The sequence below is a fragment of the Anopheles aquasalis genome, chromosome 2, assembly GCF_943734665.1.
Source record: "Anopheles aquasalis chromosome 2, idAnoAquaMG_Q_19, whole genome shotgun sequence".
NCBI lineage: Eukaryota > Metazoa > Arthropoda > Insecta > Diptera > Culicidae > Anopheles > Anopheles aquasalis.
In genome coordinates this window covers 9,057,501-9,072,500 of record NC_064877.1, presented here as the reverse complement: position 1 = coordinate 9,072,500, position 15,000 = coordinate 9,057,501, and the positions used below count along the sequence as shown (strand labels likewise).

The window sequence follows — 15,000 nt, the reverse complement described above, 5'->3', positions numbered from 1 at the left end:
ATGTGGTAGCGTCGTGGAGCAGGAAAAGTGGACCATGCCAGCGCGTAACGCTCATACCGACCTCTTGCTTGCTTTACACTCGTTCCAGATATTGATCCAGAAGCGTCAGCGCCCCCGGACCCAAAGCTGACCGATAGAGACACCGGATTTGTGGAAAGTGAAGCGACAGAGAGACAGAGTGAGAGAGAGACACGGTAACCGAACGAGAGACGAATTGTACGTTGCGTGTGTGTCAAGTTCAGCGTGTGTTGAGTCGAGATGAATTGGAGGCTTCACAGTGTCCAGGTATGTTCCCCCTCATCCCTCCCCGTTTGTATGCTGTTAGCACTAGATACTGTCGCACTCGCGCCCGTCCCATCTGTCCAAAGAGAACGCAAACGCACTTGTGTCAACATTGAGCGAGCAAAACACTATTTCAAATTCAATGTCGAGACGCAAAAAAACCAGCATTCACTTTCTGACTTCCATTCCGTTCGTTCCTTCCCTCCCTCCTTCTTGGTTGTGGTCCCTGAAGTTGAGCTCTGGTGCTTGCTTTTGGACCAACGTGAGCGCCAACGCGATCATCATCGATTGTGTTCGCCGCAGCATGCTGAAGGGTGCTGTTGGCACTGACGGTTGACTTTGACGATGCTGAGACCTTTGACGCACACAAACACGCTTACACCTTGAGGCCACCTTACATCTGGCATCCACCTTCCTTGTTTCTGCACGATTTTGTTGCAATCCCGCCCGCCGGTGGCCACTATCCCGACCGAAGATAGAAACATAATCCGCAATCATCGCCGATCGGAGGCGTTTGGATAGAAAGAGAAATCCGGTGCCCGGTGGTCGGTGCGATGATGGGACGTCAAAACCCAGCTTCGCCAGCCACCCTGGCCAGCTGATGTTTCGCGCAAAAATCGCAAAAAATCTCGCCCGCTCGCTCACGGGATTTCGCAGGAGATAGGTTCGCGAAATCCGGCGACAGGCGTAGCGTAGCCCATCACCACCCGGGTGCGTGCGTGCGTTGTGTGTCGGTGGACCGGGTGCCACCCAAAAATTGGTTCAACTTTCCCGCCTGCTGGGGATAATCGGATGCTCTCGAACGCACACCCCGGGCTGGCTGGCCGTTGACCTACATCGTCACGTCACGTGCGGTAGTAGTCGATCATCACCAGCCCGGAGGTGGTTCAATCGATGTCCTCGCCACCGCTTGGCCGGCCGGCATGTGGCATCATCTCCCGGCCGGCCGGACCGGGAAGGTGGCGCGAATCAGATGTCATCGCTACGTCGCTAGTCCCCAGAGCAACAACTCATCAACTCACAACAGAGGATCGAAATGAAAGGGAAACACTCTTGCAACCACCCCCCGCGGGGATCAATCGAAATTCTCCTTCGGACGGGCGGGCGGATGGGTTGGCTGACTTTCCTGGCTGCTAATCCATCCATTCCGCCGTTCACCGGTGATCGAGGATCGCGATCGGTGGCAATATTTCCCGAAAACATATCCGGTGATGAACCCCCCTTCCCCCCACAAAAAGAGGGTGAGGGCACGATCGTACGATCGATCACACCGCCGTCACTGACTGATTACGGCCCCGGGGATCGGAAATCGGTTTGTTTGTTTGACGTTTGGCGATCGGGAAACATGCGGATTGTGATATTCAATTAGGGGCTGGTGGCCCTCTTGGCCATTGTTGTTGTTGTAGTTGTTGTTGGGTGGCGCAAATTGAAAGGAAAGTCTGGGCGCCCAACTGGGCCATACCAAATTGGCCCAACCGGACTGGATGTGTGCAGGAATAGGAAAGAAGAGTTTAGGTGTGTGGCTGCGAGACGATCGCGCGAGGTGCGCAAGAGATTAACAGACCGTGGTGGGAAATCTGGAGCAGGTTTTTGGCCACAGCCACAGCGTGGAGATGTGTGATTGTGAGCCGGGTGTGTTTGGATGTGGATGTGTCGCTCATTATACCTCGATTTCCTCGAGAGGCTGGTCAAGTGAGTTTGCACAAAATCGCGTTTCGCTTCGATTCGTTAGTGCGATGAAAAGCCGATTGTGTTAGAATGAAAATTGATTACCTTTTCGGCCAGCCCAGGGAAGGCAAATCGCCATCGTGAATGTGGATTGTCTGTTCAAAAAGAAGAAGCAGCAGCAGCAGCAACAACGATTTGCGAACCGGAGAAAGTTCTCAAATAACTATCATTCAAATCTTTTGCCGGTGCTCATCCTTTATTGCTGGATGAGCTTCGCTTCTTAAGACAATCATTGGCTTTGTGAAGCAGTTCGTGAGGCTGAGGGAATAGTATTGATCTTTTAGTGTGTGGGAGCACAATGTTGTTGGCCAGCAAAGAGGTAAAAGATTAAGAAACGATGAACTTTGCTGAAAATGATGACGATGACGATGAAGGGGCTGATCTATCAACAGCTTGCTGGCGTAAAAGTTTGCGACCTCATAAATCAAGCGACATTCAATTGTCTTCAATCCAACACAGAAAAAAAAAACATCAAACCAGCACGAAGTGAACTAGCAAAGAGGAGACTAGGGGTGTTTGCTAGGATGATGATGATGATGATGATGCAGTCGCTCACGGGGATCTGTCACGATCACTGTCGCTCCTTCGCTGACCATTAATGTAGCGAAGCGTTTTCACAATATTGTAATATTCAATTACCACCGAGCCCTTTTGCTATTGCTTCCGGCGTTCACTGGTCGGGTTGCTCGTGGTTCCGTGACCCGTTGGCAAAAAATACCGCACTCGAGGGGCGGTAGTAATGATGGCTCCCATCCTGTCGTGGCCCCAGGGCGATCGCGAAGCGCATTATTGAAAAGCGAAAAGTGAACACTAGGGCACCAGGCGCGAACGCCAAAACCTTCGACTTTGGAGCGTTGGAGTGGAGTTGACCTCCTCGGTTCCGAAATCGATCGAAGGGGAGAAAGCACACACACGCGCGAGATCGTAGAAAGGGAAAAGAACAAACTGGCAGAAGCTGTAGCGGTCTGAACAATGAAAGTGTTAAAAGGCTCGACATGGTGTGGCGTGGCCAGGGCATGTTATTTGGTTGCGTGGCGAGCGTGGTGTCCCGCTATTAGCGACCTTATTGCTCTGCGCACTAGCGATGATGACGAAAGGCGACGACGACGCCGATGGTACCGCTGGCTGTCATGTGGAGGGTGAAAGCGATCGTTTATGGTTATGCGAGGTGCGCCAAAAAGGGTCTCGCTCTCGCGATGCAGAGTCCAGAAAGGAAGATCGGATGGAATGGGCCCTTTCGAATGGCTTCGCAGCTGGTCGTAGTTGAAGCATTTCGTGGAACAACAGAAAAAGGAGGAGCAACCGCTATATTGGTCTTTTTGATTAGCTGGTAGTTGTTAATCTAAGGGTCTGCTCTTCCAAGGGATCAAGTCTTTTGGAAAACTCGCAACATTGGATGCACCAAACAGAGAGCCCAAAGCAGATGGAATGCTGACCATGGCCAGGGAGGGCGAAACTCCTTCCAGCTGCCAGATTTCTAACGGTAATCGCATGTCTTGGTCTCGCTCTTGCGATCACAAATATTGTCCAGCAGTTCAGATACACTTAATATGATAATTGGCTTCACGATCCATCGTCATCGTTGCAATCGTTCATGAGAACGGAAAATGGCTGGCAGGGAGTAGAACACGTGTCAATCTGCTCGATGACATTATCTTATCGAGATCGCAAAAATCACATCGCGATTCGGTCGGTCTCCACCATGGGAATCGCGTACCAGCGTGCGTGCGTACGTCTTCGATTGCGTTTGGTATCGCATTCCGTGATCGTATGGGCGGACCGGCGTTCCAGCTCGAGGATCGACGAGACGAGCTAACAAATCAATCCTTATCGGTGATAGGCAAACATTGCTCTTTTCCTTCTTCTTCTTTCTTTCTTTCGTCTCTTCTCTCGACTTCATTTTTACACAAATAAATTATCATTCCACTCATGATGATGGATCGCGATGCGATGCGAGAACCGACGGTCAATTCCTTTCGCACTGAAATGCAACCTGGGGAACGTACCCAAGGGGACGTCGCTGTGCCGAGGACTGTAATTGCACATATCGGTGCATGCAGCAGTAGTTCTTTTACTCCGATCGATGATCGATGCTCGCTGATGAACGAGGTGTACTGGGTGCCACTTGGTTAGTGGAATGAATAAGAACGCTCGATCCAACCAATCCGATGACGATCTGATGGCTCTGAATACATATCTGTCTAGCATTAATAATTGGATAACAGAAACGTCATCCAATCATTGATCATCAATGGAACAACTGATGTTTGGTGATACCACTGTAGCTTGTTGATCGCTTTATCGTTGAATGCGTTTGTTTTAAAAATATTTCTTTAACAAAAAACAAAAAAATGTGGTTCTGTTGTGCACTGATTTAGGTATGCTATTGCCTGAGACAACGCTACATAGTTGCCCAAGGCATTCGTTGCATTTGGATAATGTATTCCGCGCATTTCGCACGCCAACACCACCGATACGATGATGCTCCCACCGTATACATTTCGTATCGAGGTAATGATTTCGTTATTATGCTCCGCGGCATAGCCCGTTTTTTTAACCACATAACACCGGCGGCAACATAACGCCGGTTCGTATGCTTGTCAATCGGTAATTAAATTAACTTGTTCCCAAGCGGGGCCCAAGGTCCGGTCCTGTTCGGTCCGGTTCGGCTCCTCCTTCAACCGTTTGTCACTGCATTTTACTGCCATTTTTCTGCGCGATTTCACCGCGCGCGCCCGCACGGTGCTGCTACTGGTGGTGCTACTGCTGGTGGCGCATTTTTCCGCCGATCGTCAATCGACCCGCCGGAAAGGAACATAATATCCAATGATCATTTTCCCGTTTTCTCGCAGCGTCCATCTCACCATCCCACCCTTAAAAGGCTCCCTCGGAATAGGTGGAAAGACAGAGAGAGAGAGAGAGAGAGAGAGAGAGAGAGAGAGAGAGAGAGAGAGAGAGAGAGATAGAGAGAGAGAGAAAGAGAGATCAGTTGAGATGCGCTTTATTTTTTTATGTTTTCACTTTGCTCCACCCCAGAGCCCAGGGGGTTGCTCGAGCCGGTGCAACGATTGCCATCTGTGGGCAGCATTTATTCACTTGTCCACCCTTTTGGCTACATAATCGGCCATGCAGCCGGCCAGTCGGTTGATCGTTCTGTGCGCATTCCAAACGATGCGACGACTATCAGGACGACGACGACGAGGAGTGCTGGTCAAGTGTCATCATTGGGTGTATTTATTTATTGGCTGGTCAGTCCTAGTCCTAGGTGGGGCCGGCCACGTGAACAAGGGGACAGAAGCCTCCGGTGGCAAGGATGAAACACGCGTCACCGATCGGTCCTGTTCTCGGTAATTGTCTCGTAGGCGCTAGGCGCAACTGATTCCCTCTGGAAACTCGTTTCATGCAGCATTAATGCTACCCACCATTGCCGCGCTTCAATGCTCGCTATAAATTGGCGAAGCAAATCGACCGGAGCACCATCAGCGACGGCGGCGGCAGCAGCATATTTATTAATTCAATTCACCCATACTCTCTGCCCGCGTGGCCACTGTAGTTGCACCAATTGTTGCGCTCGCTGGTGAGTAGCTGGTGAATCGTAAAATAAACAAAAAAAGAAAGAAAGCGTTCTAAACGAAGAACAGATCGTCTAGAACCAGTAGCGGGGATGGGATTAATCGATCCGATGGGGCGATCCGCGATCGATCGCGCAATAAATAACAAATAATTATTATTAATCGCTTACCTACGCCCGTCATCGATCCGGTCCTCCTAGTGCTCAGTGAACGCGTGAAACGGAAGCACGCCGGGCGATTGGCTTTGGGGTTCGATTACCATCTCCATCGGGGCCGGGGGGAGGTTGCTATTGATAGCTCGCGAGACCGACCGACTGAGTGTGTAATGTCGGCAGCATTTGTATAGCTGGCCTTCTACTCTTTTTTCATGATCTTCACAACGCCGCCGCCAGTGATGCGTAAATCTTGCGTCGCCATCATGCACAGAAGCACGCTCAGCGATCATGCGAGCAGGCATGCGTGCATGAACGAACGCGCGCGCTCGCGATCGATCGATCGATCGAGCGTGTTTTTATGCTGCAGCTCGGCGCATTGTGTGCCAAGGTACCACCAGCATGACAGCGATGATCAATACTTTTTACCCCACAGCCAACGCCGAAAGCAATAATTGAGATATCATGCGGCATGATGGCGCAGAGGGATGCAACCAACACCATGTTTGCCATGTTGTGATGATCGATGGCAACACGATGGCAACGCGAAAATGCTCCCATGCGGCGTGAATGCTTTCATGCTGCTGCTGCTGCTGCTGCTGCTTCTTTGGCGAGATAAGGGATGATCGTTTTTGCTCAACATTGAATTCCGATGCTACCGAGGGGAGCTCCTGTATGTTCTTCTCCCTTCTCCCCAGAGGTGTCATTAATCATTCATATCATGCACAGGAATTTAACGCATTTTCAATGTTTTCCGAAAATGCACGAAAGAGGCAATGGGTTGTTGGAGCTGACGCTTTGGCATTCAATTATCCAACCGTACCGTCCATCCCGAAGACGGTAAGTGGCAGATTAATTTCCTCTTTTCGCTTGAAGTACACTCGGACGGCACGAGATAATGGCTCGAACCATCTTGGTCCATCCAGGGAAGCTTTTGAAGCCCTGACTTGACGGCCGCTTCAAGCGCCCCACCGGTAAACTGTCTTTAAAATTCACTTTCGCTTCGCGTGATGCCGCTTCGCCTCTCGGGCCGGGCATTTCTCTCATTTCCTTACAAAAAACATTAGCCCTTGCCTTGCCAGCACTGTCCAGTGGTGATTACGGTGGACCATCACTTATCCGTGATGTTATTAGATGTAGTAAAATAATTTCATTATCGGCCACAAATTGCTTGTCTTTCGGTATCGCTTCTTCTCCAACCGAGCAAAAGCGCACTTGAGCGGAGTGCATTTGGTGCCGGCAATATCCAACCATCAGGTGGTGTTCTTTCGCTCCAAACACTTTCATCCCGAGTGTCCAATCAAACACTTCAACCGAAACACTTGCGGGCGCGCGCACACGTCATCCCCGGGGGGGGGGGGGGGGGGGGTATCATTGCCTGCTAAACAGTGGGTGTTATGCGCCTTATCCATGCCTCTTTCTCTCTTTCTCTGTCCCTCTCATACGGTAGAAGAATAGAAAATGAGGGGAAGGCATAAAAAAGTACTTTTGATTGCTTTCGTCAAAGCGAAAGGGAAACGCGACTGTGGCTGCGGCACTCATTCAAAGGCTATCAATCAGTTGAACCGCGTACGAGTACACGAAGTGCCCGGTCGTGTGGCAGTACTGAAGGTCAAGGTTGTGTTGGTTAGAACATTTGATTCACACCCGGTTTCTTCGGCCTTCCCGGTGTGGCATCTCACTAGCAATACGTGAACATATTATTACGCGTGGAATCAGACACAAAAAATGAGCGCAGGAACTTCCATCAGCCCCCCCTATCGCCGTCATTCCGCTACCTAACTAACACCTCGAGGGCTGAGCGAACGGGAAGGTTAACGAACCTTAGGAAGCACAGGGATGGCTTTCAGCACACTAGTGATTACCACACGCCACGCAGCAAAACGGTAAACAAGTTCAAACGCATAGTGTTCCATCAATTAGCTCACAAAACGCACAAAAGACTTGAATGCTCGGTGAAGCGAGGAACCGATGCGCTGCGGTGCGCCGATATGGTTATCATGTGGTGTCTCATGCGCTACCAGTCGTTATGCAATGTGAAAGCTGTCAATCAAGAATCTAAAAATAAAACGAGAAAACGACCAGGTTCGGGGTCCACAACAATGTTGCAAATTCCCGTTCTGTGCACCACATGGTGGCGCCAACTCTGGCCACCGAAGCAATTGGACCACCCGGCGGGCACCGGTTTCTGGTACAATCGTAAACGTAACAAACATTGACCCGCTTCAGCGAGTGGCAATCTAGTGGTAAACTGGATTAATTACAGTACATCTTCATCGTCGGCCCAGTCGGTGGGGTGTTGGCAATGATGGAATTGCATGTCCGGAGTGCCCGGTAGCCACCAACTGTCTAATCGTAACCAAATGCGCACAAATAGTGGTCTGATTAATGATCACCTAGCGAGCCAGACGCAGCAACCATCCATATGATATAGTAGAGGGTACAAAATGGCCACAACCCACTGGCCCGGTTGGCCCAGCGGTCGAAACGCATCCCATACGCGGGACACACGGGATGGCTTTGTTTTTCGCAAACCATAACAGCTAGCTGGTCCAGTGGCCACTATCGAATTACCTGTGGCCAGCAGCAATTTGTGCGATCGATGTTCCGCTGCTGGCTGGCTGGCTGGCTGGCTAGCTGGCTCGAGCCCTCATATTTGCAACAATGTGTGTTACCTCTATTGGGTGGCATGTATCGTATGGCTCTGGTTCGGTTCGAAGCCATAGTGCTGCCCAGTGGGGACCCAGGGCGTGAGAAAGCATTTCCCAACGCAGCGGACATAGGGAACTGTCCGGTTTCTCCTTTCCGTCAGCAGGCGCCGCGTTGTGTGCTCCCGTTTCTTAGCCGCCCCGTAGTCACTGGATTGTGGCGCCATCACCATCCACATGTGTGTCATCTTTTGTCGCCATTTTCTCTCGATCCCGCATCTGCTCTGGATTGGGGTTTATCAGATTAGCATTACCGGTACAATCGATATGGGCTTGAAAAGTTGTGTGATTGAGTGAATCGTTATAAACCATTTCGTTATTGGTTGTCAATTTTTGTCTCTTGATAAGAATTAGCCAATCTTGTTGATGCGACGTGATGTCGATGATCGCTGAAAATTGGAGTGCTTTTCTGTATTGTAAAACTCGTTTTACTAAGAGAAAACTCGTAAAAACCATAACTTTTTCATCATCAAAACGCTACCAAAAATTTATAAAAATAAAAATGAATTTTTAGTTTCTCAAATAACGATTAAATGATCGTGAAAAGTTATATTTTTTATAAATTTTCGAGATAATATTATGTTTTATGGTTTCGTCACCACCTGCTGGCCCAAGTGTGCCAATATTATTTCAAGATCGTTTGTAACAAAATATATAGTTTTTTTTCTCTAATACAGCCGTTTTCCTCTCTAATAATCCCGAATGATTTAAATTCACTCACCTCAAACATCATCACACTCTCAATACAGCTGCGCTAAGCGCTAGGTTGACAACGAAACACTCTTCCGGTTCACAACCGGAAACGCGGTGGAAAATTTGGAAACTTCTAAGCGGAACACTCAACTACCGCCAAGAGACATAGCAAACGTCAACAGCTCGTGACTGGGATTCAATCTCTCGCACCATGAAGCTGCACCAACCCAACCCACATCGTTCCGAAAAGCGGAAACGATTTTTCTCGTAATTAATTTAAATGTATTTAAACCCGTCACGGCCACCGGTTGTGTGAGAGTGGAAGCGATAGATGAAGGAGAAGATGGTAACCAGCTTCAGCTGCTGATACTGAAACAAGAAACAAAATGACCACAACAACCAGATCGTCTTCCAGAAACGGATGATGTTCCGTTGGGATTGCGATTGCTTATCGCACCGTACTGGCGACCACAGGCGGCTGGGTCAAGGGGAGCGTAAAACCAATCAAGATGCAGGGCGCCGGAAGGCGATGATCATGACTTCACGCCTGTCACAAACTGATCTACTTTACCATGCGCGCGTGCAACCGATCCCCTCTCCTCAGCACAGGTACCAGGGCCGCGAGCAGCAGCAACGGACAGTCCGCGATCGAGTGTAATATTCAAATGAGCCGGTAATCAATTAGATATATTATCATAATGGAACCATTTGCTGTTGCCACGTGATGCTGCAGACCGATGGGAACTGGGCCCTCTCCGGGCACGGCTGAGATCCTCGAGTAGAGCCTCGAGGGCAGCTCATGGTTTCCGATCGCCAGCTATCGGCAACATCGGTAGCAGACCCCTTACTGGGCACGCGTGTGTGAACTGCTCGTTCGGTTCAGCTGGCAGCAAGTAGCAAGAGCTGCTGTAGCCAGAGCTACTGATCTCACCCAGCGTGCCCAGTTACCAATGATTGATGAGCTATTGCTTAATCGACAGATTGTTGGACACCGTTGCGTAAGACCGGCACCGACAGACCAGGGATCGAGGAGCATTGGGAAGGGGAACATGGTCCCGGCGACACGGTGACTACCGGGACATTCAGACAACCGTTATACCTCGCACCAATCTTTCTGTTTAGCTCCATTTTGAGACAGAGAAGTTGTAGTAATTACGCGGGAAAGCTTTAGCTCTTCTAGAACGAGAATGGAATGCCGGTTCCAATTTTGAAGGTTGAGCAACGAACGGAACATAGAATCTCGGTTGGAGTTTGTCGCCTTCTCTTTAGGACGCCAAGCGACCCCATGACAAATCATCCCACATACCACGAGGGCCATGAGATCCTTGGAGTCTGATAACGAATCGAAGCGAATTGAAGCGCTTCCCGGTCAAGCGACTTGAGACACGCTTCGATCGATCGATCGGTCGCTGCAGCGATAATGGCACACTGGACCCGTTACTATCACACCGGGTGATTGCGTTAATTAGGGGACACTTACGCATAAATCTGGCCGCATCACGATCGCAACTGTTGCCAGTCACACCACTGAGCGCCACTGATGACTTTCACTGGAGCTGGCGGTTCGCGATGCTGTTCGCGATCACGTTCCCCACGCACCGTGATCGGTTCGTTGAAAACGAAACCGATATTATGAACGAAGCATAATTATGTTCACTTCACTGTAACGGGACCGCACGGGATGCACGATTGACGATCGCTGGCGATGGTGTTGGTAGTGGTGCTGGTGTGCAACACCATTAGCGGTCCGCGCATCATTTGTAGCGGACTTAGCTGCCAGTCAGGTTTTTGTCTTTGCCCCTTTTGCCTAATGATCGATTGGCTTGGATCGATCGATCGATCGGGTGGAACTATTTGTCTTGATCGCGCGTTGTCTCCGTCTAGGGGATCAGGGGTGCGGCTGTGGCCATAGAATGATGGCCTTCGCTCAGTAATAAGTAGTCATCATGGAACGTGAATTAGATGCGGTTTAACTTCCAAGATCGGCGGGGAGGAGGAGGTGGAGGTGGGATCATTACCGCTGTGCTATGATAACACAACTTAAACACTCTCAAATGGTCCGTAAATACCAGCCCAGGCATTCCAGTGGCCGTAGCCAATTGATTTGGATGGCATCGTCAACCGGAACACCCCTTTTTTACCCGGGGAGATGGAGGGTTTGAAAAACATTTTTGCAATTTGATGCCACTTTGCACTGCACCAGACAGTTTTCCGTAGCCACAAGAACGATCACTCCAAGCTCCCTTGTGGGCAACAGGAAATGGGTTGGCGATCACTGCGATCAGTTCGCAATGGCTTCGCTGTCGATTTCTAGGTCGACCGACAACCAACAGCAGCAGCAGCAGCAGCAGCAGCAGCAGCAGCAGCAGCAGCAGCAACAGTTATGCAACTAACCTCAAAACCGTCCACACATCTGGGCGACCACGGCGTGCATTCCGGAAGACGCAAACGGAACGGAATCGAACGATCGTCATGGCGCAAAACCACATTCTCGGTCATAATGACGTCATGTGGTGTGTCCGATCGAATTTTGGGATGTAAAACATATGTTTACCATTCCCCTTTTGCATCACAACCGACCATTCGCGATGACCAGATGGAGTTCCACTCTTCGTGGCACTACAAATCCCTTTTCACCGCACTCTTCCCTCCGAATTCGCACGCACCGATGCTTTCGATTAAATCGATCGCGCCCACTCACAGTTGGCCAGCAGCAGCAGAACCAACCACGGGAACGGGAATCAGTCTACGGCCGAATCGATCGAAATGATAGCAATTAAGCACAACCTGCGCACCAAAGGGTATTGCACTTGTGGCCCAACACTCGCTAGAAAGCCGAAATTTTGCGCACCCCTCGATGCGATGCGGTGGCCGAAAACAGAACCCTGATCGATGAGCTGCGAATAGCTGTACCTAATGGGCTGGCAGGCCGTCCTAATGGGAAGCACCGAGTGTGCCAGTTCACTCCCGGGGCCTAAACGGAATCACGGAATACCGCAATCCGCAAAACCGCAACAACTTCCGACCAACCGCCCCGAGTCGCGGACGGTGTGTTCTGTATTTCAGATCCAGATCCAGATTCCATTAGAGTTTGCTCCTTTGCATACTGATCAGTGATCACGGCGCGCGATCACTCATCAAATGATTGTTTTCCATATTCGCCATCATTTCAGACGCCATCTTGAGAGGGAGGGCAAATGCACATGATCACCGAGAGAAATGGCTAATGGCCCACAAACTGGCGGAGATAATTAGTTTCGCGAAATGAGACACCTGTTTGTTGCATGTCGACGACTGAATCTGCTCTGCTCCTGCGGCCGCTGTGGACCTTCACTATCGCTTTCAGTCTCCCTCCGCGCTGCGTCCCTAAAAACGGTGGCGTGATCATCCGTTTCTCGTGTGCCGCTCGTTGTGATCGAAATGAAATCGAATCCCTTCCACTGTATGGCCGGAGAAATTGGATTCGTAGCTCCATGAGTGACCATGTTACACACTACTTTCGATCCTACAGCAACAACACAAGCCGGTACATCGATCCGTTTCGTTGGCCAGACCAGACCAGTGTTCGCGTGTGACTTGTGTCCGTTTGTCCATCACCCCTTCTGCCTCTCAACGCACGAAACGAAAGAGAAAACGGATTGTTTCTAATCATCGCTTCGCCGGTAGCATGATGCGCCATCCTTTGGTCAAGGTTTCCCTTCCCCCGGGTTTCACACCGATCCGGTTCCGGTAGCCGTACCATCGGTGATGATTGACATTCCCGATTGCGAATTGTACCGGGTACGTCCGGCCCAGAACCTGCCACGGATAACCTGCTTGACCAGCCGCAGCTTTCTCAGCGTTGTATCCGCACCGCTGCCTGTTCCCAGCCTCAACCGTTCGTCCCGGTTGTGGCACCGGTCTCTGGTTGGAAGGTTTGAAGAACGTTTTCCGCCACCGGACGGACACACGAAGGCTGACTGGCCGGGCACTCCGAAGCCAAGCATTAATTAGATTCATCAAATAAACACAAATTGACCGCCATCTAATGGTGGCCATCTTATGGGTACCTCATGTGGCCAGTGAGAACTGCAACCGTTGGCCGTCCGTTGGCCGTCGCTTTATTGGCCAACAGCCATCCTCGATGAGGGCCTGGGGTTTGTGGCTCATTAGGCGAAGGCCGAAAGCAGTGTAAGTAGAGTGTACTTGCAGTTTATGTTGCGGAATGGCTCATTATCACTGCTTTATTGAATCATCTGGGCTCTCTGGAGTCTCTTCATGTGTGTTGCTATGTGAGGTGAAATGATACCTTTTGAAAACGGTAGAGTGGTCCATCGTTTGACGCAAAACCGGAGCCTACATCTTGGTACTTTTACTAAGGATTACCTGAAGAGCCGTTGGATCGGAACGGAAGTAAGAGCGACGGGTTTTTTTTATGATTTTATTAGTGGTTCATGCAGATGCAGACATTTACAATTATTGATTAATTCACCAACGCTCATTGAAGTAATGGAAGAACGCATCGTAAGCGGATCAAGTGATGGACCAAGTCCCGGAGTCCCGGAGTCATATCTAGGTCAGAGCCACAGCAACCTTTCGCTCACTTTTGGCAGAGGACTTCGCTCTCCGCTGCCACGGCATGATGATGGCGAGTAATGATTATGTTGTTCTGTAATCATCATCCGATCATCAATCATACTGGATAATGGACGGCCGATGGCAGAAGAATATCGGGGCCCCGGAAAGTGGGTCGAAAAGTGGCTGGTTGGTCGCCGTTGACAGGACAGTGGGACGATCAACACGTCAATTTATGCAAATAATCATTGAAACATCAACAATCAGCGCACCACCAGCATCACCACCATGGATTCGGTCCCTCGGAACCGAAAATCCTGCGATGGAGATGGGGCTGAGGCCGAAACCAGCTGTGGACGCACTGGACTGGACATTGACAACTTCATTCACCAAAAACAGCGCTGGTACACGCGTGCGAATCTCACACGTCACTCACTCACACAGGCAGACCGGGCAGGCGCAGGACTTTTTGGCAAAACGATAATGATTGATTGGCAGGCCGTTCGCTTGCCCGCATGATGATTAATAGTGTCAGTGATAATTGCTTATGTCAGATCGCGCAAGGCACTTGCCCCATTTTGAGGCCGTTTGTGTGTCGTTGTCCGATAGCATTGGATCCCCATTGATGGCCTCAGAAAGCGTTGAAGGTCGCATGGATTGGGAGGAACAGGATTTGTGCCAAGAAAGAGTGACTGAAGTGCCAGAAGTGATCTTGCGATCGCCTCAAAAGGGATCGAGTGTACGTGGCATCTTTGTAAGGGCCAGGGCGATCGGCGATCGTGTTGTCGATTAGTGCAGACCTCGCCGGTGCCGCACCACAACACGCACCACGATCACCAGTTTGACGTAACGGGAGAAAGATCCAACCCACCAGGTGCGAGCTTGTCCCCCAAAAAAGGCAAAGGGCTGTCCCCGGGCGAAGTCACTCAATTGCGCTACCGGCAAAACGGTACCCGTTGGCGAGTGTTTTGATCGCGCCCAGCTCGGTGACACAGAAATCGCCGTTTTTGTTCTCTTCTTCCTTCTGACAGACAGACCTGATACTACGACGGCTTCTGACGTTTCGATCGCTTCCGCAATCACCGCGAGAATAGATAAAGGCCAAACGACGAACCGAGGCCGGTTCGCCCCTTTGGCTCGTGTTCCTGCCTAGTTCCCTAGTTCCAGAATGGCGGCCCTGGGACCTGTCAGAATGAATAACGGAGGAGCACGTTACGTGGCCACCGCCATCTTTACCGTCCTTTGTGATCCATTCCGGTCGGTGTGGCATTTGTTCTTCTTCTCCGCCTCCACCGGATCAGACGGAGGTGT

General features: G+C 50.4%; 1 protein-coding gene across 1 annotated transcript in view; it reads left to right on the top strand.

Annotated features, from left to right (window-relative positions):
- The first annotated feature begins 159 nt into the window (after positions 1-159).
- LOC126569349 (serine proteinase stubble) overlaps positions 160-15,000 on the top strand; it is a 48,618-nt gene continuing 33,777 nt past the window's right edge. The window contains exon 1 of the mRNA XM_050226372.1: positions 160-285. The gene's annotated coding sequence lies outside the window, so the exon portion shown is untranslated. The remainder of the gene's footprint in view (positions 286-15,000) is intronic.